The 27,675-nt window shown below is 44.1% G+C and overlaps 1 long non-coding RNA gene across 1 annotated transcript in view; it reads left to right on the plus strand.

Annotated features, from left to right (window-relative positions):
* The window catches only part of LOC146347163 (uncharacterized), a 44,686-nt gene that overhangs the window by 15,444 nt on the left and 1,567 nt on the right, over positions 1 to 27,675 (plus strand). Inside the window, exons 2-4 of the long non-coding RNA XR_014790172.1 lie at positions 10,347 to 10,442; positions 19,865 to 19,991; positions 20,684 to 20,782. This is a non-coding gene — a long non-coding RNA (uncharacterized LOC146347163). The remainder of the gene's footprint in view (positions 1 to 10,346; positions 10,443 to 19,864; positions 19,992 to 20,683; positions 20,783 to 27,675) is intronic.

The raw sequence follows: 27,675 nt of genomic DNA on the forward strand, positions 1-27,675 counted from the left end.
TGGCAGGGGCTCACAGAGAAGGACCGCTGAGGATGATCTTAGGGTCCGGGCAGGCACATATGGGACAAGGCAACCCTTCAGGTCGTTAAAGGCTTTGAATGTTAATACCAGCACTTTGAATCAGGCCTGGAAATGGGCTGGCAGCCAGTGCAGCTGGAAAAGTACTGGCGTAATGTGATCCCATTGGCCAGTCCCTGTTAACAATCTTGCTGCCCTATTTTGGACTAGCTGAAGTTTCCAGACCATTTTCAAAGGCAGCCCCATGTATAACGCATTGCAGTAATCCAGATGAGGGATTATTATCAGAGCATGGATAACTGTAGTGAGGCTCTCTGTGTCCAGATAAAGGCATAGTTGGTATATAACGAAAAAGTGCTTCATAAGGTATTGGACCTTCTGTAAGGTATTGGACCAAGTCCAATACCTTACAGAATCTACTGAACCATAGTTGTCCAGGTACGTATGCACTGCAGAATGCAATCTTGCCTGTGCAGCTAATACAAGGGATAATGCATGACAGGGATGTTGAGCCTCTGAATTCCATTTTGGAGAAATCACATTCCAGCTATTGGCCAAGGAGGCAGGACAAAAACACCAAAAAGACCATCATATTTTAGCTTAAAGCGCTTAGTGCCAATAACAAAGCTTTAGGAGAGGCATGGCAATCTATTAGAATGGGGGAAAGGCACAAAAGCTGGAAATCAGAAAACAATACGTGGTTGGGGAAGGGGGGTGGGACCAGGGGAAAGGGACGTGGCCATCTGGGGAACCCCAGAGGGCCAGATTTGGCCCTGGGTCTAAGGTTCTATACCCATGCTGTATGACATCACATGGTCATCCATCCAAGGGTGGGTAGTAATGACGTGACAAAGGAGGGATTTGGTATGACTTAAATTAGAGCAAACTATATGGAGAAATGAGACTTGGATCACTACAAGTCTCTGAAACTAATAGTAGGAAGACTATCCTCCAGCAAGTGGCAAAGCCTGTGATGATGACAACCATGGAGTTTATGTGGGGAATCCTTGGAGGGGCATGCATGCATCTTGCAGGTGCATGGGATTCATTTTATTTGCTTAGGTGTTTGAGTGGGCAGAACTGAAGCTTATTGGCAAGACCAAAAGAAAGGTTGCCAGTGGAGTTCTAACTAATTTAAGGTCACAATCCTATGGCCACTAGACAGCAGCTAGATGGCTATAGGATTGGTCGGTTTCCAGGAACTGCCTCCCCGCCACCTCATAGGTGGCGTGGAACATCCCTGGGCTCCAGGCTCATAAGAGCAGCGTGGAGCGGGGCAAAGGGGGGCATTCCTGGAGGTGGGGAGGGGTGTGGACAGCATAAGCCTCTTTACAAGGCTTCTTATGTGCCGTCCATCCTCCTCACCCCAAACTGCTCCAGCTAGATAGCCAAAATAGGCCATCCAGCCATAAATGCAGGGCAGATCGAGCGTGGAGGAGTTGATTCCCTCCACATTCCGCTCACCCTGCATTGGATAGGTGGTCACCTCCGAGTTCAGAGGCAGCTGCCTATTGCCATAGGATTCCTCCCTTAAGGAAATTAGTCTCCACTGATATAACTCAGACCAATATTTCTTAAAATCACATTATAACAAACTTTCTTTCAGTATGACTTTCTACCACTTAACTTTATACTTTTAAGTGCCTGCATTTCATTCAAAGGGCTCAAATACAGTTTTCAAAACTGATTCAAGAATGGGGGAACTTATTGTCATTTACTTTCATTGCAAAGTTGAGGTGTTAATGTCATCTCTTAGTTATTCCATGAGCTCAGAATGGCATAAGTAGACACAGAGTGTGATTATACATTTCTGCTTGCTTCCAAGAGATTTAGCTTCATTGTACCTTTGAAGTTTAAACTGTCATACCAAAATATTCCATTTGTATATTTTTCACAGAGGGCTCCTAAGATCCTTGTCTTTTTTATTACTTTCAGTTTAGCACTATAATCTGACCTCACAGTCATTGTTGTTGTTGTTGTTCAGTCGTTCAGTCGTGTCCAACTCTTCGTGACCCCATGGACCATAGCACGCCAGGCCTTCCTGTCCTGCGCTCTCTCCCGGAGCATGCTCAAGTTCATATTCATTGCATCAGTGATGCTATCTAGCCATCTCATCCTCTGCCGTCCCCTTCTCCTTTGGCCTTCAGTCTTTCCCAGCATCAGGGTCTTTTCCAGGGAGTTTTCTCTTCACATTAGGTGGCCAAAATATTGGAGCTTCAGCTTCAGTATCTGTCCTTCCAAGGAGCACTCAGGGTTGATTTCCTTTAGGATTGACTGATTTGACCTCCTTGCAGTCCAGGGGACTCGTAAGAGTCTTCTCCAGCGCTACAGTTCGAAATTATCTATTCTTCGACGCTCAGCCTTCCTTATAGTCCAGCTCTCACACCCATACATTACTACTGGGAAAACCATAGCTTTGATTAGACGGACCTTTGTCGGCAAGGTGATGTCTCTGCTTCTTACTATGCTGTCTAGGTTTGCCATAGCTTTCCTCGCAAGGAGCAAGCGTCTTTTAATTTCATGGCTACAGTCACCGTCTGCGGTGATCTTGGAGCCCAAGAAAATAAAATCTGTCACAGCTTCCATTTCTTCCCCTTCCATATGCCAGGAAGTGATGGGGCCAGATGCCATGATCTTAGTTTTTTTAATGTTGAGTTTCAAACCAGCTTTTGCACTCTCCTCTTTCACCCTCAACAAGAGGCTCTTTAGATCCTCTTCGCTTTCTGCCATTAGGGTGGTATCATCTGCATATCGGAGGTTGTTGATAATTCTCCCGGCAATCTTAATTCCGACCTGTGATTCATCCAACCCGGCGTTTCTCATGATATACTCTGCGTATAAGTTAAATAAGCAGGGTGACAATATGCAGCCTTGTCGTACTCCTTTCCCAATTTTGAACCACTCGGTTCTTCCATGTCTGGTTCTTACTGTTGCTTCTTGACCTTCATACAGGTTTCTCAGGAGACAGGTAAGGTGGTCTGGTACTCCCATCACTTTAAGAATTTGCCACAGTTTGTTGTGATCCACACAATCAAAGGCTTTAGCATAGTCAATGAAGCAGAAATAGACGTTTTTCTGGAATTCTCTTGCTTTCTCCATGATGCAGCGAATGTTGGCGATTTGATCTCTAGTTCCTCTGCCTCTCCGAAACCCAGCTTGTACTTCTGGTAGTTCTTGGTTCGCATGCTGCTGAAGCCTAGCTTGTAGGATTTTGAGCATCACCTTGCTGGCATGTGAAATGAGCGCAATTGTGCAGTAGTTTGAACACTCTTTGGCGTTGCCTTTCTTTGGAATTGGAATGTAAACTGACCTTTTCCAGTCTTGTGGCCATTGCTGAGTGTTCAAAATTTGTTGGCATATTGAGTGCAGCACTTTAACAGCATCATCTTTTAGGATCTTAAATAGCTCAGCTGGAATACTGTCATCTCCGCTAGCTTTGTTGTTACTAATGCTTCCTAAAGCCCACTTGACTTCACTCTCAAAGATGTCTGGCTCAAGTTCAGTGACCGCACTATCATGGCTATCAGGGATATTAAGATCTTTCCTGTATACTTCTTGTGTGTATTCTTTCCACCTCTTCTTAATCTAATCTGCTTCTGTTAGGTCCCTGCCTTCTTTGTCCTTTATCATGCCCGTCTTTGCACAACACGTTCCCTTGAGATCTCCGATTTTCTTGAAGAGATCTCTAGTCTTTCCCATTCTGTTGTTTTCCTCGATTTCTTTGCATTGTTCATTTAAGAAGGCCTTCTTGTCTCTCCTTGCTATTCTCTGGAACTCTGCAGTCAGTTGGATATATCATCCCCTTTCTCCCTTGCCTTTCGCTTCACTTCTTTCCTCAGCTACCTGTAAAGCCTCATCAGACAGCCACTTGGCTTTCTTGCATTTCTTTTTCTTTGGGATGGATTGAGTTGCTGCCTCCTGAACAATGTTACGGACCTCCGTCCATAGTTCCTCAGGCACTCTGTCTATCAGGTCTAATCCCTGAAATCTATTCCTCACCTCCACTGTATATTCATAAGGGATATGATTTAGGTCATACCTGAATTGTTTAGTGGTTTTCCCTACATTCTTCAATTTAAGCTGAAATTTTGCAACAAGAAGCTCATGATCTGAGCCACAGTCAGCTCCAGGTCTTGTTTTTACTGACTGTATAGAGCTTCTCCATCTTTGGCTGCAAAGGACATAATCAATCTGATTTCGATACTGACCATCTGGTGATGTCCATGTGTAGAATCGTCTCTTGTGCTGTTGGAAAAGAGTGTTTGCTATGATCAGCGTGTTCTCTTGACAAAACTCTATTAGCTTTTGTCCTGCTTCATTTTGTACACCAAGGCCATGCCTGCCTGTTATCCCGGTGATTTCTTGACTTCCTACTTTAGCATTCCAATCCCCTATGATGAAGAGGACCTCTTTTTTTGGTGTTAGTTCTAGAAGGTGTTGTAGGTCTTCATAGAACCAATCAACTTCAGCTTCTTCGGCATCAGTGGTTGGGGCATAGACTTGAATTACTGTGATGTGGAATGGTTTGCCTTGGATTCGTACTGAGATCATTCTATCGTTTTTGAGATTGTACCCCAGTACTGCTTTTCCCACCCTTTTGTTGACTATGAGTGCTACTCCATTTCTTCTAAGGGATTCTTGCCCACAGTAGTAGATATGATGGTCACCTGGATTAAATTTGCCCATGCCTGTCCATTTTAGTTCGCTGATTCCCAAGATGTCGATGTTCAGTCTTGCCATCTCATGTTTGACCACCTCCAGCTTACCTTGATTCATTGATCTGACATTCCAGGTTCCTAAACAATATTGTTCTTTACAGCATCAGATTTTCTTTTCACCACCAGACACATCCACAGCTGAGTGTCCTTTCGGCTTTGGCCCAGCCGCTTCACTCTTTCTGGCGCTACTTGGAAATACCCTCTGCTCTTCCCCAGTAGTATATTGGACACCTTCCGAACTGAGGGGCTCATCTTCCGGCGTCATATCTTTTTTTATGATATGTTCCATGGGGTTTTCTTGGCAAGAATACTGGAGTGGGTTGCCATTTCCTTCTCCAGTGGACCACATTTTGTCAGAACTCTCTGCCATGACCTGTCCATCTTGGGTGGCCCTGCATGGCATAGCTTATGGCTTCACTGAGTTACGCAAGCCCCTTCGCCACAACAAGGCAGTGATCCGTGAAGGGGTCACAGTCATTAGGCATTGCTTTTTGCGCATAATGTGCAAGGAAAAGGAATGGATAGAATGAATGTGGAGGACCAATAATATAGAAAAACAGAATCTGCATCCAGTTTTGGTGACGCTGAGCATTTAAAGGTCTTATTATTATCTCTGGTCAAGGAAGTGGGATCCTGTAGGAGAAAAGGCCTTTTCTGCAGGCCTGAACCAAAGTCACCAAGATGGAAAAGTATTAAGAATGTCATAGGAGAATTACTGTGAAAAATAATACACAAACAACCGGGTGAAAAGGTGGAATAAACATGCCTAAGCACAGATAAAGACTCTGACTAACTCTTTCTGAGTCTTGGGACTCCTATCTCATGAAGACAATGGTTCCCTGTTGCTTCATGAGATAAGGAACTGCTTATGAGATAAGTATTTCAGCTCAAGCTGTGCTTAGGGGATGTATAGGGATGGCGAAGAAATCTGCCACGGACTCCAGTGAGAATTCTAAAGAATCCAGCCCCCCAGAGTCCATGGCGGAACGGACTACCCCCCCCCCCGCCACCCCATGGAATCCCCCCACCCAGTCGGACCCTACCTGGTCGTTGGCTGTCCGGTCCATCCTCAGCTGCCTCATCCCCTCTGCGGATGCAAATGGCGGCCAGCATAGTGACCGCCATTTGCGTCCCTGCCTTAGGCTGTGATAGGCTATGTAAGTATTTACGTAGCCTATCACAGCCTAAGGCAGGAACACAAAATGGTGGTCGCAGCCCAGCAGCGGCCAGAAGTCCGGCTACACCCAGCTCTGGCCGGCAGCTCCGTGGCCTTGCCGCAGAGCAGAGCCAGCTGGGGAAGATTCCAGGGGGATGGACAGATCGCCCCCCCAAAGCGGACACCCCCGGTGAATTGGTGAGTGGGGTTCGTACACCCCTAGGTATTCCTGGTTCTCATAGAAAGAAGCATCCTGTACATGTGATAAATGCCAGATGCATGTGTGATCAGCTTAAACTCTATGTGATTGGATATAGGTAGCCTAGTGGGCCTTAGGAAGCATTAGTAACAACAAAGCTAGCGGAGATGACAGTATTCCAGCTGAGCTATTTAAAATCCTAAAAGATGATGCTGTTAAAGTGCTGCATTCAATATGCCAACAAATCTGGAACACTCAACAGTGGCCACAAGACTGGAAAAGGTCAGTTTACATTCCAATTCCAAAGAAGGGCAACGCCAAAGAGTGTTCAAACTACCGCACAATTGCGCTCATTTCACATGCCAGCAAGGTGATGCTCAAAATCCTACAAGCTAGGCTTCAGCAGTATGCGAACCGAGAACTACCGGAAGTACAAGCTGGGTTTAGAAGAGGCAGAGGAACTAGAGATCAAATCGCCAACATTCGCTGCATCATGGAGAAAGCAAGAGAATTCCAGAAAAACGTCTATTTCTGCTTCATTGACTACGCTAAAGCCTTTGATTGTGTGGATCACAACAAACTGTGGCAAATTCTTAAAGTGATGGGAGTACCAGACCACCTTACCTGTCTGCTGAGAAACCTGTACGAGGGTCAAGAAGCAACAGTAAGAACCAGACATGGAACAACCCATTGGTTCAAAATTGGGAAAGGAGTACGACAAGGCTGCATATTGTCACCCTGCTTATTTAACTTATATGCAGAGTACATCATGAGAAATGCCGGGTTGGATGAATCAGAGGTCGGAATTAAGATTGCCGGGAGAATTATCAACAACCTCCGATATGCAGACGATACCACCCTAATGGCAGAAAGCGAAGAGGATCTCAAGAGCCTCTTGTTGAGGGTGAAAGAGGAGAGTGCAAAAGCTGGTTTGAAACTCAACATTAAAAAAACTAAGATCATGTCATCTGGCCCTATCACTTCCTGGCATATAGAGGGGGAAGAAATGGAAGCAGTGACAGATTTTACTTTCTTGGGCTCCAAGATCACCACAGACGGTGAATGTAGCCATGAAATTAAAAGACGCTTAATCCTTGGGAGGAAAGCTATGGCCAACCTAGACAGCATAGTAAGAAGCAGAGACATCACCTTGCCGACAAAGGTCCGTCTAATCAAAGCTATGGTTTTCCCAGTAGTAATGTATGGCTGTGAGAGCTGGATTATAAGGAAGGCTGAGCGCCGAAGAATTGATGCTTTCGAACTGTGGTGCTGGAGAAGACTCTTACGAGTCCCCTGGACTGCAAGGAGGTCAAATCAGTCCATCCTAAAGGAAATCAACCCTGAGTGCTCATTGGAAGGACAGATAATGAAGCTGAAGCTCCAATATTTTGGCCACCTAATGAGAAGAGAAAACTCCCTGGAAAAGACCCTGATGCTGGGAAAGACTGAAGGCCAAAGGAGAAGGGGACGGCAGAGGATGAGATGGCTAGATAGCATCACGGATGCAATGAATATGAACTTGAGCACGCTCCGGGAGAGAGCGCAGGACAGGAAGGCCTGGCGTGCTATGGTCCATGGGGTCACGAAGAGTCGGACACGACTGAACGACTGAACAACAACAACAACAATGGTAACTTTTGATTAGGGATGTACGAAAGTCACTTACCTTTTTGCAGCTTGGATTCGTGGTGGGGGGGGAGGCACTCTGTCCCTCCCCCCGGAATCCTCCCTGGGCTGACTCTGCTCTGCAGCGGCTCCGTGGAGCCGCCGGCCAGGGCCGTCTGCAGCCGGAGTTCCGGCCGTGGACAGGCTGCTGCGGACGCAAATGGCGGCCACCATAGCAGCCGCCATTTGCATCCAGAGAAGCTGCCATGATAGGCTACGTAAGTATTTATGTAGCCTATCACGGCAAGCCAAAAAAAAAAACAGCGTATGCAAATGGCAGCGGCTATGGTAGCCGCCATTTGCATTCCCTATTTTTCGCCATTTTAGCCTACGTAAATATTTATGTAGGCTATTACAGCGAAAAAAAGGGGAACGCAAATAGCATAGTGGGTGCTATTTGCATTCCTTTTTTTCCCCACCGTAATAGCTTACATAAATATTTACGTAGGCTAAAATGGCAGGAAAAAAAGGAATGCAAATGGCACCCACTACGCTATTTGCGTTTCCCTTTCTTTCGCCGTAATAGCCTACGTAAATATTTACGTAGGCTAAAACGGCGAAAGATAGGGAACGCAAATGGCGGCCGCCGTAGCCACCGCCATTTGCATACACTGTTGTTGTTTGGGGGGGGCTTGCCACAATAGGCTACGTAAATACTTACGTAGCCTATCTTGGCTATGACGAAGAAGTGAATGGCAGCCGCAGGGCCAGGACGGACGGCAGCAGGTAAATGCTCCATTTCGCGCACCTTTCGTGGGTTGGGGGGGGCAGGGGCTTCATTCTGCCATGGATTTTGGGGGGTCAAATGCACTGGCATTCAGCCTCACAAGATCCGTGGCGGAATTCTCTGACATCCTTACTTCTGATAGGCTAAGACCTTTGCTTACCATGTTTTTTGTATGTATTTTGTTTTCTTTATAAACCATGTAACCTGTAGGGATGTACGAAAGTCACTTACCTGTTCGCGGATTATGTTGATGGTGGGGGGGGAGGCGTTCCGTCCCTCCCCCTGGAATCCTCGCCGGGGGGGGAGGCGCTCCGTTCCTCCCCCCCGGAATCCTCCGTGGCCAGCTGTGCTCCACGGCAGCTCCGCGGAGCAGCCAGCCAGGCCCAGACAGGCCAGAGCCGTCCGCAGCCGGATTTCCAGCCGCGGAGGGCTCTGGGTAAAAAAAAACAACGCGTACCTTATTTTTGCCCTCTTAATCTACGTAAATATTTACATAGACTATGACGGCGAAAATAAAGGGGAACGCAAATAGCATAGCGGGCGCTATTTGCGTCCCTTTTTGATTCCCTTTTTTAGCCTACGTAAATATTTATGTAGTCTAAAACGGCAAATCAAAAAGGGACACAAATAGTGCCTGCTACGCTATTTGCATTCTCCTTAGGGATGTCAGAGAATTTCTCCACGAATCTCAGGGAGGCCGAATGCCAGCGCATTCGGCCCCCTGAAATTGGTGGAGAAACGGTCTGCCCCCCCACCCCCACCCCCACCCCCCAGGACGGGACTTACCTTGTTCGAATGTCCCTGGCGGCAGCGGCTCCGGCAGCGGTTCAGCGGTGGTTCAGCGGCTGCAGCTGTGGCAGCCGGTCTTCCGACCGGCTGCCGCCGCCACCATTTCCAAGTAAAACAAACAAACAAACAAACAAACATGATAGGCTACGTAAAGATTTATGTAGCCTATCACGGCTAGATTTTTAAAAAACACTGTGATAGGCTACGTAAATGTTTATGTAGCCTATCACGGCTGACTTTGGGAAAAAAGAAAGCGCGTACGCAAATGTGGCCATGGCCATTTGCGTACGCGCTTTTTTTTTTTTCCAAAGTTAGCCATGATAGGCTACGTAAACATTTATGTAGCCTATCACGACTGACTGCAGGGACACAAACGGCGGCGGCTACGGCCGCCGCCATTTGCGTCCCAGCAGGAGAGGAGGTTTCGTGGCTGGAGGGACGGGGCACCTCCCCCCCGGCCAGAATTTGCCATCCCTAGTAACTCTGCCATCCCTAGTAACCTGTTCCCCCAATTGGTAGTTCTTTGGTGAATTACCCATGTATACACATTTTGAATAAAGTATGATTTCAGGTACATGACCAGCCTCATCCTTTGGGCAGGGATGGTTCTCACTCTGTTTTTTCCCCCGACAATCCTTAATCACTTTATCCTGGAAAATACACAATTATTATTCCTCCAAGTCTACTACCAACATTGAACAAGCATTGATCACACATAGCATGGGTAGTTTCATATTTATAAGTGCTTCAGTGATCTGATGTTAAAAGAAAGGATTCTTTCACAATTTTGAAGCCGAATCTCAAACAGGGATCAGTGAGAATTTCAATTCAGTTATTAAAATTCATTTAATAATAATTTACCAAAATTTGCAAAGTTCTCAGTTTTCAGGACAAAATGAACTTGACATTTTTTTTAAAAAAAACCTGAATGTGGAAGAAAGTGAAATGGACAGATTTAGCCATCCAGGCCCAGGGCTATGAGTGCTTAACTCTCTTAGAGGCCTGAATGCAAATCCTTGTGTATTCAATCAGGTTAATGCTGAATTATGGTTGACACCTCTTTTTTTCTGACAGACTCCTAATCTTTAACAGCTATATGTCAGGAATGTACATCGTTGTCCTCTCCATGCTGGAACTAGCTGTGCCTACTGAATTCAGCTGTGTAGATGGGTGAGAATTTCATTTCAGTTCATTTTTTATTAAAGTATCTACCAATATTTGCAAAGTTCTTCATATTCAGGATAGAAAGACCTTGATAATTTAAATACAGGACAAAATAAAACTGACAGATCTGCCCATCCCTAACTTCAAATAAGACAACATTAATGGAACCAATGCCTATTTATTTGAGGAGTATGCCTGCTTGAATGTATAAGTCTTAAGGCAGAGATGTTAACGCTCCAACAAAATATATAAATCCACTTTCCCTACTACCACCAACCCTGGTTTGTTCTTGACTATTTTTCTTGGAAAATTCTATTGCTTCCTTTTCTTGGTGTTTATAAAATGTGTGGCATTCATCTTGAAAAACATTCAGATAAGAATACCTCCCAGGTAATTGCGAATACATTTTAATTATACACTTCCATTTCTATTTTTCCTCACATTGCTTACAGAAAGTAAGCAAGAGGAAGAAATTACAGAACATTGCATTCACACTAATTATGCAATTTAACTTACTTAATGTTGAGGTGCTCTGGGTAGCAAAAACATTCCAGCTTCCTCTGCAGAAACTACAAAACATTTTCATGCCCAAGCACTTGGCACACTGTGCATCAATCGTAAAAATAAATATTACATGTACTGTTGGTGATGAGAACTATGTAGTTCATAGTAGAAACAATATTCCAACAGAAAATTTCCTGGGCATGGGACCAAATGTCCCGAGTCAACATTGCTGTTGAGCAAAAGACAAAAAAAGGAAAACTCTACAAAGGGGAATATTCACAGCCAGCTATCCTACTGTAGCTTGATGTAGCCCCAGAAACATTACAGCCCAAAGCAGTGCTTCCAGAACATTTTGTCTTGCATGTAGGAACATATGAGAATTTCAGTTCAGTTCACAAATGAATCACCTGTTTGCAACCTCAAACATGAATGGGAGCGCATGTTCTCCAAAAATGTTCATACAGGTGTATGAACTTCTGCTCGCATTTGAAAAAGTGCACTTTTTAAAAAATGCACCATTTTCCCATTTGAAATGGGCACTTTTCCTGTTTGAATAACCCCAAAAGCAGGTCACAAACAAGAACGGGAGCAATCAAAACTGAGCTTTGAAGAAAAAAACATAATTCCATTATACTGATATGCTGAGAATATATAACCATTAAAAAAATACTCCATAGATATTAAAATTCATTTGGGTGAAAATACAAAAAAAAAAAAAAAACACTAAGGCTTCCCACTCCCTTCGTTTTCAATAGCTTTCTTTTAAATGGCAGTATTATAGAGTTTTTTGTGGTTTTGTGTCTTGTGGTTCCACCTCAAAACAAATACCTCAATGGCATTCCAGTTATCAGGGACCAGGACAAGTCTACCATTAGGCAGAGGAGGGCAAAAGCAACAGTCCCCTGGCCATTCCTCTTGAGCCTCTCTCCCCCTTGGTCATCCCGTCTGTTAGAGGACAGAGTGGTGTGTGCTCTGCAGCCTACCTTACCACATAGCACACACAAGCAAGCCTGCTGCCCTCAGGTGTGGTGGAGGACACTGTCCCATTACCAGTGTTGAAGCAAGATTCACCTGCCAGTCCAATCACATGGAATGTGTTGGGCTGCCATTTTGCCCTTTAGTGCAGGGAGCAATTCTGACTGATCGATCGATTGTGTTGATAGCTTTATTGTATTTCATTATGGATTTGTGATGTCAGAGTCATGGTTTTAACATTGTTTATGAGGTGTACTGTGTTTTATATAGGTTGTTGGTCACCGTCAGGTTTTTGTAAGGAAGGGCAGGATATAAATCAAATCAAATCAATCAATAAATAAATAAATAAAATGTCCTGGGCCAGTCCTGGGGACAACAAAAGAGAAATCGCAAGGGCTTACTTCTTGTTTACTGAGACCTGAAAGGATCTCCCTGTAGACATGATAGATACCCATTAAGACATCTATGCAATTAGTGTTTTAAATTAGACATGAAAAAAGTGTAATTGTTTGGGTTTTGTGTTGTGTTTGTTTATTTATTTATTTATTTATTAAATTTATTAATCGCCCATCTGACTGGTCACCCAGCCACTTTGGGTTTGTTTGTTTGTTTGTTTGTATTATTATTTTTTATTATTACATATTAATTTATTTGTTATTATTAGTAGTAGATGATGACTATTAGTAGATGATGATGATGATGATGTTGTATACACTGCCCTGAAATCCTATGGTTGAAGGGTGGTTTATAAGTTTATTTATGTATTGATTTATCACATTTCGATACCACCCAATAGCCAAAGTATAAAAATTAACAAATAAATGAATGAATAAATAAATAAATATGGGAAATGCCTTAGAGTGAACATGGACTGATGGACATAAGAATAAGAGCAAGTGGAAGAAGGTATATATGAACATGCAATAACTGAAAGCATCAATTCTGAATATCATAGAGATGGGGTCAATAAGCAGCCCACAGGCAGATTAATTCACAAAATCTGTGGTACAACATGCCACAAAGCATAAGATAGAATAGATGGCACCAAAATTATTTTAGCACCATTTGGCAAAATTAACTTTGTTTGGCAAAATGGGCATAACTTTAAAAGGGTCTAGGGTAAGCATGACTGGATCCAACCCATTATGCTTTGTCAGATCATGGACCGTGGGAGAACTCACATTTCTGCTCTCCACTATAATTTGTATTATGTTAAAAAGGGAATTTAGGCACATCCCTTGTGGGGGGATACGTGGGCTTTCCCCACATCTCCAAGTCACACATCTTCCCATGAGGTGGATGTTGAAGTTCCATTTTCACATATTACAAGTTGCAGCAGAAAGCCAGAGCATGAGTCCACTCATATAGGCATGTACAAAAGTCACTTACCTTTCCGTGGATTATGTTGATGGGGGGGAGGTGGTCCGTCCCTCCCCCCGGAATCCTCAACAGGGGGGAGGCGATCCGTTCCTCCCCCCTGGAATCCTCCACGTCCGGCTGTGCTCCATGGCAGCTCTGCGGAGCAGCTGTCTAGGCCCAGGCCAGAGCCGTCCGCAGCCGGATTTCCAGCCGCGGAGGGCTCTGGGTAAAAAAAAAAAAAAAAAGCATACACAAATGGCGGCGGCTACAGCTGCTGCCATTTGCGTTCCTTATTTTTGGCTATCTTAGTCTACTCAAATATTTACGTAGACTTTGACGGCGAATATAAAGGGGAACGCAAATAGCGTAGCGGGAGCTATTTGCGTCCCTTTTTGATTTGCCGTTTTAGCCTACGTAAATATTTACGTAGACTAAGACGGCCAATGTAAATAGTCTACGTAAATATTTACGTAGGCTAAAACGGCAAATCAAAAAGGGACGCAAATAGCGCCCGCTACGCTATTTGCATTCCCCTTTATATTCGCCATCAAAGTCTATGTAAATATTTGAGTAGACTAAGATAGCCAAAAATAAGGAACGCAAATGGTGGCGGCTGTAGCCGTAATATTTATTTTAATAGTCTACGTAATATTTACGTAGACTAAGATGGCCAATGTAAATACTCTACGTAAATATTTACGTAGGCTAAAACGGCAAATCAAAAAGGGATGCAAATAGCGCCCGCTACGTTATTTGCGTTCCCCTTTATATTCGCCGTCAAAGTCTACGTAAATATTTGAGTAGACTAAGATAGACAAAAATAAGGAACGCAAATGGCGGCGGCTGTAGCCGTAATATTTATTTTAATAGTCTACGTAATATTTACGTAGACTAAGACGGCCAACCCCTTCATGGATCACTGCCTTGTTGTGGCGAAGGGGCTTGCGTAACTCAGTGAAGCCATAAGCTATGCCGTGCAGGGCCACCCAAGACGGACAGGTCATGGCAGAGAGTTCTAACAAAATGTGGTCCACTGGAGAAGGAAATGGCAACCCACTCCAGTATTCTTGCCAAGAAAACCCCATGGAACATATCACAAGGCTAAAAGATATGATGCCGGAAGATGAGCCCCTCAGGTCGGAAGGTGTCCAATATACTACTGGGGAAGAGCAGAGGGTATTTCCAAGTAGCGCCAGAAAGAGTGAAGCGGCTGGGCCAAAGCCGGAAGGACACTCAGCTGTGGATGTGTCTGGTGGTGAAAGGAAAGTCCAATGCTGTAAAGAACAATATTGTTTAGGAACCTGGAATGTAAGATCAATGAATCAAGGTAAGCTGGAGGTGGTCAAACATGAGATGGCAAGATTGAACATCAACATCTTGGGAATCAGTGAACTCAAATGGACAGGCATGGGCGAATTTAATTCAGGTGACCATCATATCTACTATTGTGGGCAAGAATCCCTTAGAAGAAATGGAGTAGCAGTCATAGTCAACAAAAGGGTGGGAAAAGCAGTACTGGGGTACAATCTTAAAAATGATAGAATGATCTCAGTACGAATCCAAGGCAAACCATTCAACATCACAGTAATACAAGTCTATGCCCCAACCACTGATGCCGAAGAAGCTGGGGTTGATCGGTTCTATGAAGACCTACAACACCTTCTAGAACTAACACCAAAAAAAGAGGTCCTCTTCATCATAAGGGATTGGAATGCTAAAGTAGGAAGTCAAGAAATCACTGGGATAACAGGCAGGCATGGCCTTGGTGTACAAAATGAAGCAGGACAAAAGCTAATAGAGTTTTGCCAAGAGAACACGCTGATCATAGCAAACACTCTTTTCCAACAGCACAAGAGACGACTCTACACATGGACATCACCAGATGGTCAATATCGAAATCAGATTGATTATGTCCTTTGCAGCCAAATTGGAGAAGCTCTATACAGTCAGTAAAAACAAGACCTGGAGCTGACTGTGGCTCAGATCATGAGCTTCTTGTTGCAAAATTTCAGCTTAAATTGAAGAACATGGGGAAAACCACTAAACCATTCAGGTATGACCTCAATCATATCCTTTATGAATATACAGTGGAGGTGAGGAATAGATTTCAGGGATTAGACCTGATAGACAGAGTGCCTGAGGAACTATGGACGGAGGTCCGTAACATTGTTCAGGAGGCAGCAACTCAATCCATCCCAAAGAAAAAGAAATGCAAGAAAGCCAAGTGGCTGTCTGATGAGGCTTTACAAGTAGCTGAGGAAAGAAGTGAAGCGAAAGGCAAGGGAGAAAGGGGAAGATATATCCAACTGACTGCAGAGTTCCAGAGAACAGCAAGGAGAGACAAGAAGGCCTTCTTAAATGAACAATGCAAAGAAATTGAGGAAAACAACAGAATGGGAAAGACTAGAGATCTCTTCAAGAAAATTGGAGATCTCAAGGGAACGTTTTGTGCAAAGACGGGCATGATAAAGGACAAAGAAGGCAGGGACCTAACAGAAGCAGATGAGATTAAGAAGAGGTGGCAAGAATACACAGAAGAACTATACAGGAAAGATCTGAATGTCCCTGATAGCCATGATAGTGCGGTCACTGAACTTGAGCCGGACATCCTAGAAACTGAAGTCAAGTGGGCCTTAGGAAGCATTACTAACAACAAAGCTAGTGGAGATGACAGTATTCCAGCTGAGCTATTTAAGATCCTAAAAGATGATGCTGTTAAAGTGCTGCATTCAATATGCCAACAAATTTGGAACACTCAACAATGGCCGCAAGACTGGAAAAGGTCAGTTTACATTCCAATTCCAAAGAAGGGCAACGCCAAAGAGTGTTCAAACTACCGCACAATTGCGCTCATTTCACTTGCCAGCAAGGTGATGCTCAAAATCCTACAAGCTAGGCTTCAGCAGTATGCGAACCGAGAACTACTGGAAGTACAAGCTGGGTTTCGAAGAGGCAGAGGAACTAGAGATCAAATCGCCAACATTCGCTGCATCATGGAGAAAGCAAGAGAATTCCAGAAAAACGTCTATTTCTGCTTCATTGACTACGCTAAAGCCTTTGATTGTGTGGATCACAACAAACTGTGGCAAATTCTTAAAGTGATGGGGGTACCAGACCACCTTACCTGTCTCCTGAGAAACCTGTACAAGGGTCAAGAAGCAACAGTAAGAACCAGACATGGAACAACCGAGTGGTTCAAAATTGGGAAAGGAGTACGACAAGGCTGCATATTGTCACCCTGCTTATATGCAGAGTACATCATTTAACTTATATGCAGAGTACATCATGAGAAATGCCGGATTGGATGAATCAGAGGTCGGAATTAAGATTGCTGGGAGAATTATCAACAACCTCCGATATGCAGACAATACCACCCTAATGGCAGAAAGCGAAGAGGATCTAAAGAGCCTCTTGTTGAGGGTGAAAGAGGAGAGTGCAAAAGCTGGTTTGAAACTCAACATTAAAAAAACCAAGATCATGGCATCTGGCCCCATCACTTCTTGGCATATAGAAGGGGAAGAAATGGAAGCAGTGACAGATTTTACTTTCTTGGGCTCCAAGATCACCACAGACAGTGACTGTAGCCATGAAATTAAAAGACGCTTGCTCCTTGCGAGGAAAGCTATGGCAAATCTAGACAGCATAGTAAGAAGCAGAGACATCATCTTACCGACAAAGGTCCGTCTAATCAAAGCTATGGTTTTCCCAGTAGTAATGTATGGCTGTGAGAGCTGGACTATAAGGAAGGCTGAGCGCCGAAGAATTGATGCTTTCAAACTGTGGTGCTGGAGAAGACTCTTACGAGTCCCCTGGACTGCAAGGAGGTCAAATCAGTCAATCCTAAAGGAAATCAACCCTGAGTGCTCATTGGAAGGACAGATACTGAAGCTGAAGCTCCAATATTTTGGCCACCTAATGAGAAGAGAAAACTCCCTGGAAAAGACCCTGATGCTGGGAAAGACTGAAGGCCAAAGGAGAAGGGGACAGCAGAGGATGAGATGGCTAGATAGCTTCACCGATGCAATGAATATGAACTTGAGCACACTCGGGAGAGAGCGCAGGACAGGAAGGCCTGGCGTGCTATGGTCCATGGGGTCACGAAGAATCGGACATGACTGAACGACTGAACAACAACAACAACAAGATGGCCAAAAATAAGGAACACAAATGGCGGTGGCTGTAGCCACCGACATTTGCATACGCGGGTGTTGTTGTTTTTTACCCAGCCATGATAGGCTACGTAAATCTTTACATAGTCTATCACGACTTGTAAAAAAAAAAACAACGACAAGACTGCAAATGGCAGCGGTGGCGGCGGCAGCAGACGGTTGGAAGACCAGCTGCTGCAGCTGCTGCCGCCCGGAACATCCGCCCCAGGTAAGTCTCGTCCCGGGGGGGATCCACGGGGGGGCAGGCCATTCCGCCATGGAGTTCGGGGGAATGCCCATGCATTCGGCCTCACCGAGATCCGTGGTAGAATTCTCTGACATTCCTATTCATGCACCTTCTTATTCCCTGGAAGCTGGAAAATCCTAAGCGGTCATGAGACCAGCAGCATCCATAATAAGGGCCTGTGATGTGGTTGGGTAGTGATATGTGTGCCAAATGTATTTACTTGGAAATAAATCCCATTTGGTTTCAAAAGAATTTAGGAAGCTGTATAAAATATTAATGCCAGATTAGACTTTTTGATCATGTAGACCAGTGTTATCTACTCTCTCTTCCCCATCACTTGTCACCTGATTCTTCACCTGGAAATGTCAGGGATTGGATCCAGGACCTTCTGTGTGCTTCCAGTATGCTTCTCAGCTGCCACTGAGCAGTTCCTCTCCAGGCAAGGAGGCTTAGGAGCACAACTTAAATATTTTAGAAACCCTTGATGAGTTCTATCAAAACATTTTATTTCATATTACTGTCAAAAATAATTCAGTATCTGAGACCTCTGTTTGGCTCATTAGCAAAGGAAATTTCATCTTTTCTGGAGGAGAAATGTTAAATAACTTTTTTTTTCCATATCCACTGCAAACATCTGCTTGTCCCAGTTAGCATATTCACAATGAGTGTAAGAAATCTTCAAATTAGGACAAAGGGACTAATACACAAAACTGGGAATCCTGCCATTGTATTTTCCTTTTAGGTAAAAAAAAAAAAAAAAAAAAGCTCATTTCATCCATTCTCAGATGTTTAGAGTTAAAATTACAGTTTAAGTAATATCGAGTTAGATATTGCAAAGCTACAGCGATTTGCAAAAGAAAATTAAAAAATAAAGCTAAAGCAATTTTAGAGGCTTTGGGTTCCAAGATTAGAAGTAAGCTCTGATATATATGGGGAACAAACAGAAGGATTATTTCTCAATAAAAATCAATCTGGGGCTAATCTTAGGGCAGCATTTCTTTTGGTTCCTTCCACCCTCCACCCCCATACTAGTATACTTAAATTTTTCCACTAAAAAAAAAAAGCAGATCTCTCCTTCCAAAATTTAACACACTTTCATTTTCAGAAAACAACTAGGAATATTAATATTTCAAGAATGTTACTGCCCAATACTATGCATGCTGAAAAGTAAGTCTCTCTGATTTATTCCCATGAAAGTGAGCATACAAACACGGTGAGACTTCCTTCAAGGTCAGCAGGTTTATGTGCAAATAGTTCCACTGAAGCTAAGATAACACTTGTGACCTATGTGGTCCTACATTCTTAGAACCTTTTCTGATAGATGTGTGTGTGTGCGTGTGTGTGTGTGTATGTATGTAATGGGACCGCTACGTACTTCCATAGGATTGCAATCTGAATGTTGTACCTGCACTTACTTACTTATTTATTTATTTAATTATTTATTTATTTTATTTCTATACCGCCCAATAGCCGAAGCTCTCTGGGAGGTTTACAAAAATTAAAACCAAACACACAATAAAACAATTTAAAATATATAGAACATTAAAACCACAGTATAACAATACAACCACAATAAAATCTAGCAGCAGTGCAGGAGTTTAAAATACAGATTTAAAACAGCAAAGATAAAAATTTAGAAAGCTAAAATGCCTGGGAAAATAAAAAGGTCTTCACCTGGCGCCGAAAGGAATACAATGTAGGTGCCAGGCGAACCTCACTAGGGAGCTCATTCCAGAGCCGGGGTGCCACAGCAGAAAAAGCCCTCCTCCTAGTAGCCACCCGCCTCACTTCCTTTGGCAGGGGCTCATGGATTCCACTAATTCCAATTCAGCACTACTACTGTGATTTCCAGGCTGAATCTATACATAGCAGTTACACTGTTTTTATTAGTATCATGTGTACAAATAGTTATGATAACTGTATAAATGCTATGTGTAGATTCAGCCCCAGTCCCGTGTAATGAATGGGGAGGCAGTCTAAGGCAGAATCTACACTTGGAATTTCTGTCGTTTAAAAACAGTAGTCATAACTGTTGGGGCACATGACATTCCTTGTATACCATTATAGTTGCATCACAGTTCACATTTTCTAACATTACTGATCTAGCAGTATATCTTCTATTTCACCATTGTAATAATGTAATATATTATCTAGGGGTTTTTTTTAACCTTTGCATTTTTGTTCTCTGTGTTTAGGGTTTTTTCTCAGCCATTATGTGGGACAGGCAATAGCAGCAGAGCGGGCGTGAGTGACTGCTGTTGATGGCTCTACCACTAGGGATTTTGTTAAATCCCTTCCTTCTGTCCTCCACAGTGATACTAGGTTTGTATTTAATCCAGCCAAGGTTTTCAGGTCCACCCTTCCATTGGCAAATCCCTGAAGTCTGGTCTGCCTGTGCCTGAGTCTTTTCAAGGAGGGAGGGAAATCTGATTGAAAGCAAGTTGCCTTTAAGGGTTCTTTCTGATCTGGAGGCAATGGAGAACGCCTTTCCCACCCAAGCATGAGTGCCTTATCTAAAGAAACTCCTTAAAAACATTTTAAAATGACCATGCCAAGCTCTGCATGATGAATGTATTCAGGCGGGCAGGGGGGAAGGCACTTTAAATTAGGGATGTACAGATTCTCTACCGGAATCTTCATGGAGTGGCTCCCCTCCATGTGGATTCCGCAGAGCCGAGGGCTGCCCCGTTCCGCTGTCCGCATGCCCCGGATTCTGCCACTTTTTTCGGCTCCCAGAACTTATGTAAATAACTCCATAAGTACTGCCAAAAAATCCTTTTCGCGCGCCTGCCGTTGGTCTCTGTAAGCCTCGGGTCACAGGGAAAATGCCTATTTATTTTCATAAAAAAGATAAAGCCCTTTGCAGGGTTTCCCCACATAACTTCCAGTCACCTCACCTGACCTCACCGGACCTGACCTCACCTCACCTCACCTGACCTCACCAGACCTGACCTCACCTCACCTCACCTGACCTCACTGGACCTCATCTCACCTCACCTCAACTCACTCCACAGACAATAAACAGAAAAGATGGAGCATTTCCATGGACTTCGCGACTCAGCCCCAGCTAAAGAAAGCCTCGGGTCACAGGAAAAATGCCTATCATAAAAAGGGTAAAGCTGTTTGCATTCTTCTTCCATTTCTGATTTACGAATTTCTTTTTGCGATTATTTTCGTAAAATCCGCCATTCGGTGGACAAAAAAAAAAGGGTCCACATGAGCTCCAGGCCGCCCCATTCCGAGGAGGATTCCGCAGACCGGATTTGTCAAAATTCGATCCCATTTAAAATTTGTGTGGAATTCTCTGACATCCCTACTTTAAATAGCCCCCCGTCCATCAAACTGGTGAGCAAAAGGCAGAGGAAGCAGGCAAGGGTTAAGGATGCACTCCTCTCATAGATAAAAACTACACTGAAGTCAATGGGAGGGGGAGGTTCCAAGTAAATCCACTGAAGGGGATGTGGGATCCTAAAACTGCTACTCCAAGCAGACTTACAATGCACTCCTATGCAAGCCCACTCAGAAGTAGGGAAGTACGAAAGTTCCGCCACGAATCTCAGGGAGGCTGAATGCCAGCGCATTCGGCCCCCCGAAATCGGTGGCGGAACGGCCCGCCCCCCCCCGCGGGACGGAACTTACCTTGGGCAGATCTTCCTGGCAGCGGTTCAGCGGTGGCGGCTGCAGAGGTCAGTCTTCCGACCGGCTGCCACCGCCGCCATTTCCAGTTAAAAAAAACAAAAAAAGTGATAGGCTACGTAAAGATTTACGTAGCCTATCATGGCTAGATTTTTAAAAAAAACACTGTGATAGGCTACGTAAACATTTATCACGGCTGACGTAAAAAAAAAATGCGCGTACGCAAATGGCAGTGGCCATGGCCGCCGCCATTTGCGTTCCTTATTTTGGCCCATCTTAGTCTACGTAAACATTTATGTAGACTAAGACGGCGAAAATAAGGGGAACACAAATAGCGTAGCGTCTACACTATTTGCGTTCCCTTATTTTCGCCGTCTTAGTCTATGTAAACGTTTACATAGACTAAGACGTGCCAAAATAAGGAACGCAAATTTGCGTACGCGCGTTTTTGTTTTTTAAATCAGCCGTGATAGGCTACGTAAACATTTACGTAGCCTATCACGGCCGACTGCAGGGACGCAAACAGCGGTGGCTACGGCCGCTGCCATTCGCATCCCTGCTAGCCAGCGGCCAGATGTTTGTCTGCTGGCGGAGCCGGTCAGCAGCTCCGCAGAATCGCTGCGGAGCACAGCCGGCCGGCCAGAATTTCAGGGGGGAGGAACAGAGCACCTCCCCCCCTGGCCAGGATTCCAGGGGGAGGGACGGAACGCCTCCCCCCCAGCATCAACATAATCCGCAAAAAGGTAAGTGACTTTGGTACATCCCTACTCAGAAGCAAGCCCCACTGAATTCAATGGCACTTAGTCCCATGAATGTAAAGGGTCAGGTGTATTTATGAAGCCCCACTTTTCAATGCAATCTACAAGTCAGTTCAGTCAAACTCCCTCTTTTATTATTGATTGGCATCCTGTTGAAGATAGAACTGACACTGGATTCTAAACACTTGGAGGACTGGAGCAGTAAAGCACAAGGTTTGTTGAGAAGACGAGACCTCCCTGTGCCCTTACAAAAAAAAACCCCAAAAAAGCCTTACAGCCAATGTGTTTACTCAGAAGTAAGCATTGCTGTGTTCATTGGGATCTCAGAGAAGCACTGGAGATGGTTAACTAATTTACAGCTCAAGTCTGTGCATGTGTACTGAAAAGTATGTCCTACTGATTTCAGTGACAGTTACTCTCAGGTAAGTGTGGATAAAATTGAAGGCAGGAATGCTATCAGTGGGCACCTTCCCTCCATGCAGGCAACCTTTCCCTGCAGACAACCATTCAGAAAACTTTCTGCAATACCCATGAGAGGAACTGGAGTCCTTTTATGGAATTCCTGGAAGTTCACCAGCATGGAAAACATTACTGCAGACTAGGATTTAAATTGAAAAAAAGAACATCCACACCACCCACTGTGTTACTGGTAAGTAGGGATGTTGGAGAATTCCGCCACAGACCCCAATGAGGCAGGATTCCAAGAATCCGGCCCCTTTGGGGCCCGTGGCAGAATGGAGCACTCGCCTCCACCTCCCCCGGAATCCGTCCAGGTCGGCTCCCTCTGCGCATCGATCCTGTGGAGCTGGCTGCCAGGTCCACATAGCTGGCGATACGGCCAGCCACCATTGCCGTGCCGTATCGCTTCGCTGGGCTAACTCCGGATGCAAATGGCGTCCGCTATGCCATTTGCAGATGCAAAGCTGTTAGATTTACCTAAATGCAGCCGTAAATGGCTGCATTTAGTTTAACCTAACAGCTTTACGGCCGCAAATGGTGTAGCGGATGCCATTTGCATCCGGAGTTAGCCCAGCAAAGCGATATGGCATGGCAATGTCGGCCGGCCGTATCGTCAACGGTGTGGACCTGGCGGACGGCACTGCAGGATCCCCATGGAGCGGAGCCAGCCTGGACAGATTCCAGGGGGAGGGACGGATCACCTCCCCCCCTGCGGACCCCCCCCCCCGGACAGGAAAGGTAGGGGATCTGTACACCCCTACCGGTAAGCACAATACTGCACACACATACCCATATTAAATTTATAAGGAAGTTGCTGCTTCAGTAAATAAAATTTTAAAAGCCAAGGAAATCACAGACCAGTCCAGACTCATTAGAGTCTGCTTTGGATTTCTCCAGCCTCCCTAGTCAGGCTAATGTGATTTCTGGAGGTATAGCTTGGCCAGTCTGTTGCTCTTTCTTGAACCACCCTCTTTTACCACATTAACCATTCCCCTAATGAAAGTGTGGGGCCAGGCAACACTTTCCAGGAAATAAGAGAATGAGGAAAATGAGTGGGTGTGAATTAGGATGTTATAATCCAATTATTTTTAAAGTGATCTTCTGCTGCCTTTGTTGCACTTACATGCAAGATGTAGATTCTCCTTAACTGCAGGGTGATATTTTTTAAAAATGGAAAACATCCATACTCCTGTGGTTGACTTAGACAAAAATAGTCAAGGGAGATGTATACCCCTCTGAAAATGATAAGTAGATAGCAAGCAAAAGAAAAAAGAAAAAGTTCACAAATGGTGTTGCATTATTGCAGGCAATTGTATTAGGGTGGAGATATTGTTATGATATTCACTGTTGTTGTTTGAAAGGTGACTCCTTCCATGGGGAATCCTTGCATTTTGGAAGGTGTGAAGAGAAGGTTGGGATCTCTCTGTATTCTAAATGGTCCACTGGCCAGAGAGCATGAGACAGGCAAAATGGCAAAGCAACATGGCACCTGGCTGCAAACAAATGACTGGCCACATGAAGCAACCAACAGAAGGGGCTGAACTTCAAGCCCTATGCCTTCATTGGGAAATTCTAGCTTTATACACATAGTTGTGGACTCACATTCAGTAATCAGAATCCCTGCCTCAGATGGGGGAATACATTGCTGGAAAGAATCAATTACCAATCCCAGAGGCAAAAGAGGAGTGTGAATGAGCAGCATGGGTAGAAATGGGACTTGGCCGCAAGCTATTTTGGCAATGACACATGGATAAGCCACCCACCCTCTCTTAAAATGTGGAAAAGATAGTTGGTGACCAAATCATTATATATTCTATTTTACCCCTTCTTTCATGCTATCAGAGTAAAAAACAACAAGATTCAGTAGGTATATAGATACGACTTGTAGAATAGCATATTGAAGGACTTGGTAGGGAGTGCAAATAAAAAAGCAGGTGACTAAAGTGTCATTGGTTGCTTATAATTTTTTGTCAGGCTCCCCAATGTTTCAACACTTCAACTAAATACGTTTTTAGTTATAATCCCCTTTCTAAAAAGGGCCTGCCCATCTTGTTTCCGCACAAACTAGATAAAGCGTAATGTGATTTTCAAAATCTTAGCAAATGGTAATCTTTAAAAAAAAAAAAAAAAACCTCCTTTAAACTGAATGCATGTGTTCCTCTATCACATAGCTTTCAAGACAAATATAACTCTGTGTGTGTGTGTGTGTGTGTTTTAAATCCATTTATGCTGAATAAAAAGCAAATTTGCATTTTATTAATTATGTTTAAATACAAGAAGGGTGTGACAGCATCAGAGCAAATGAGGCAGATGAGTGTGTGCCCGGGTATGCATAAAGAGGAGATGTGAATTGTTAAAAACAATGAGAAAATTTAATCAAGGAAGGGAAGTTCAGAGGCATAGCAGAATAAAAATTAGTTTCATGACACACAAGTAAGGCTTTCATTTTTGAAAAGGAAAGACATGCTTTTGTAACAACATAATTATCAGTGCAGCCAGAAAATCCATTTGCTTATAGATTAAAATCTGGATAAGTGGTTTCAAACATGCAATTAAATGCCTCAAACACTCAGACATGGAATATGTGACATATCGGGGAATATTATTTACTTAAAATATGAGGATAAGATACCCCTCTCTGTTGTTCTTGCACGGTCAGGTAAAAATGTTTTTATTCAGGCAGGCCTTTGGCACATAAACTGATCTGTTTTTAATTGCTTGGTTCTGTTTATTTGTTCTATTGTTGTGTTCTTATTTGTTTTTACATTATGCTGTTATGCTTTAATTAACATTTGATTTTAATCAGGATTTTATTGTTAGCCACCTTAAGTGCCATTTTTTGGTGGATATAAACTATAGCACACACCACCAGGAGTATGTAAGACCCAGCCAGGAATTCTGATCTCATAGATCAAGGCACATGGGATGGATCTACATCACTCTCTTCTCATATCCACACTGTTTGGAGAGCACACAAGATGATGAGCGCTTAGGAAGCACACAAGGGAGCAGCTGTCACACAGGAACTGCTCAGCTGCTGGCCATGAGGAGCTAGCTGCACCAGTGGAAGCTTGGTTATGCTACACTGTGAAAAGGCACTCTGCATAAACAACCAGCTTGGTGAGCAAAGTGGTGAGGCCATATTGTTCACACTTGCCTTTACATAGCCCTTGCAGCAGGAGTGGGCAACTTATGGCCCTCTAGATATTTTGTCCTACAACTCCCATCGACCCCAGTCACCACAGCCAATAGTGAGGGATGATAAGAGTTGTAGGCCAAAACACCTGGAGGGCGACAAGTTGCCCGCCCCTGCCTTCCATGTACTCTGCTTTGGTGTTCCAGATACAACCTCCCAGCAGGAGGGAATTCCTACTTGCCATGTGGGTGCCCTCTCTCAAATGCTTCAGAAGCCAGCCATTCTGCAGCTGATAAGGAGAAAAAAGCCTGATTATAGGAGTGATAGAGGTTTAGATTCGGGCTTCAAGACAAGATTGTTCCTGCTTCTTTTCTTTGAAAGTCCTCCATAGATTTGATTGTTTAAATGGTCCGTTAACCAGACAAATTTGTGTTTTTTCCCAGTTGGAAATGTTTCTAGAGCATAATACTGCAGCAAAGCCCTTCTGGTATATTATGCATTGTCAGGGATTCTAATTAATATCTCAGTGGACTGCATTCCCCACAGGCCTGCAGGCAGAGCTGCAGTGCAACTCTAGCACTTGCTAAAATAAAATGTGCATCTGCCATTCATTTCAATGGGATAGTTGCACACATGGCTTCCCAGTGGATTGTGCCCAGGACACTCGCCCAAGCCTTTACTTTTCACCTAGTGTCTTTCCCGCCATCAGCTTACTTTCTCCTAACATGAGTACTGCAAATTGAATAAAACCTGTTTGCTGTTAGTTATCTGAGGATGATCAACCTAAATCAAACAGCTCTGACTGCTTTATTATTTAAGCATTTAGATTGCAGCCCTTTCCCTTCCCATTTGCCAAATCACAGCAGATGCTCATGCTTTAATTAATAAGTAACATTCAGTGACCTATCACTCATACCGACGCTAATTAAAATCATCTCAAAGAAAGAGTGCATGTGTATTTTACCAATAGTGTTGGAAAATAATTAACATAGTTTGCTGAAGTACAGTTTGCCATATGTTTCAATTTGACCTTTTAGCTGAACATGAATGCTCTCAAGGTGTGGGGTTAAAATGTACTACCTGTTACCACTTAAGATCAAACTAATTGTTCTGGGGCAGTCAGGTGAATCATTTCAGATGAATTTCCATTAGAAGCATGACAAAATACAGGGCTGAAATATCTCTAGTAGTAAATCAAACAAACAAAAACAAGTTTGGATGTCCTGTCTTCCCCCATCCAAAGAGAACAACCCCATCTAGTCAAACAGCCACAGGCCTGAAAAGGGGTAAACATGGATTTGAGAAAGATGCTCTTTAAATAAAATGACATTGGATGTGATCCACCACTCTGCCATGCTGCACTGAAGCAACCTTCTCCACCCCCTGTGCAAGCAGATGAAACTACAGCAAAACCCAGGACAGAGCAAGCATAGAGCATAATTGAGACAAAGGACAGGAATATAGGCAAAACTTAGCTTTGTTGAGAGCTAAACCAATGTATTTTTTAAGAATGAAAAAAAAGCAGATGGTGGGAACGGGAGCTTCAATTCAAGGGTTGCAAACCAAGTTGATATAGAGAAAAACTGACAGATTATGCTACTCCTATTAAACATATGGGGGGAAAATAACTTTTGCCCTGTCAAACATGTTCAAAAACCCTGGTCTAAGGCTTCTCAAAATTAGGGATGTATGAAAGTCTTACCTGACTCCATGCTGGGCAATCCACGGTGGGGGGGAGGCGCTCCATCCCTCCCCCCGGAATCCTCCCTGGCCGGCTCCACTCTGCGGATCTGCCGGCCACAGCCAGGCAGCGTAGCGGCCATCATAGCGGCCACAATTTGCATCCTTGCAGTCAGCTGTGATAGGCTACATAAGTATTTACGTAGCCTACCATGGCAAACAGCAGGGACGCAAATGGTGTAGTGGCCACCATTTGCATCCCTGCTCTTTGCCATGATAGGCTACGTAAATACTTACGTAGCCTATCACGGCTGACTGCAAGGACGCAAATGGCGGC

Source organism: Heloderma suspectum, chromosome 4 (assembly GCF_057233095.1).
Source record: "Heloderma suspectum isolate Gila_16-S chromosome 4, 16-S_ref, whole genome shotgun sequence".
NCBI lineage: Eukaryota > Metazoa > Chordata > Lepidosauria > Squamata > Helodermatidae > Heloderma > Heloderma suspectum.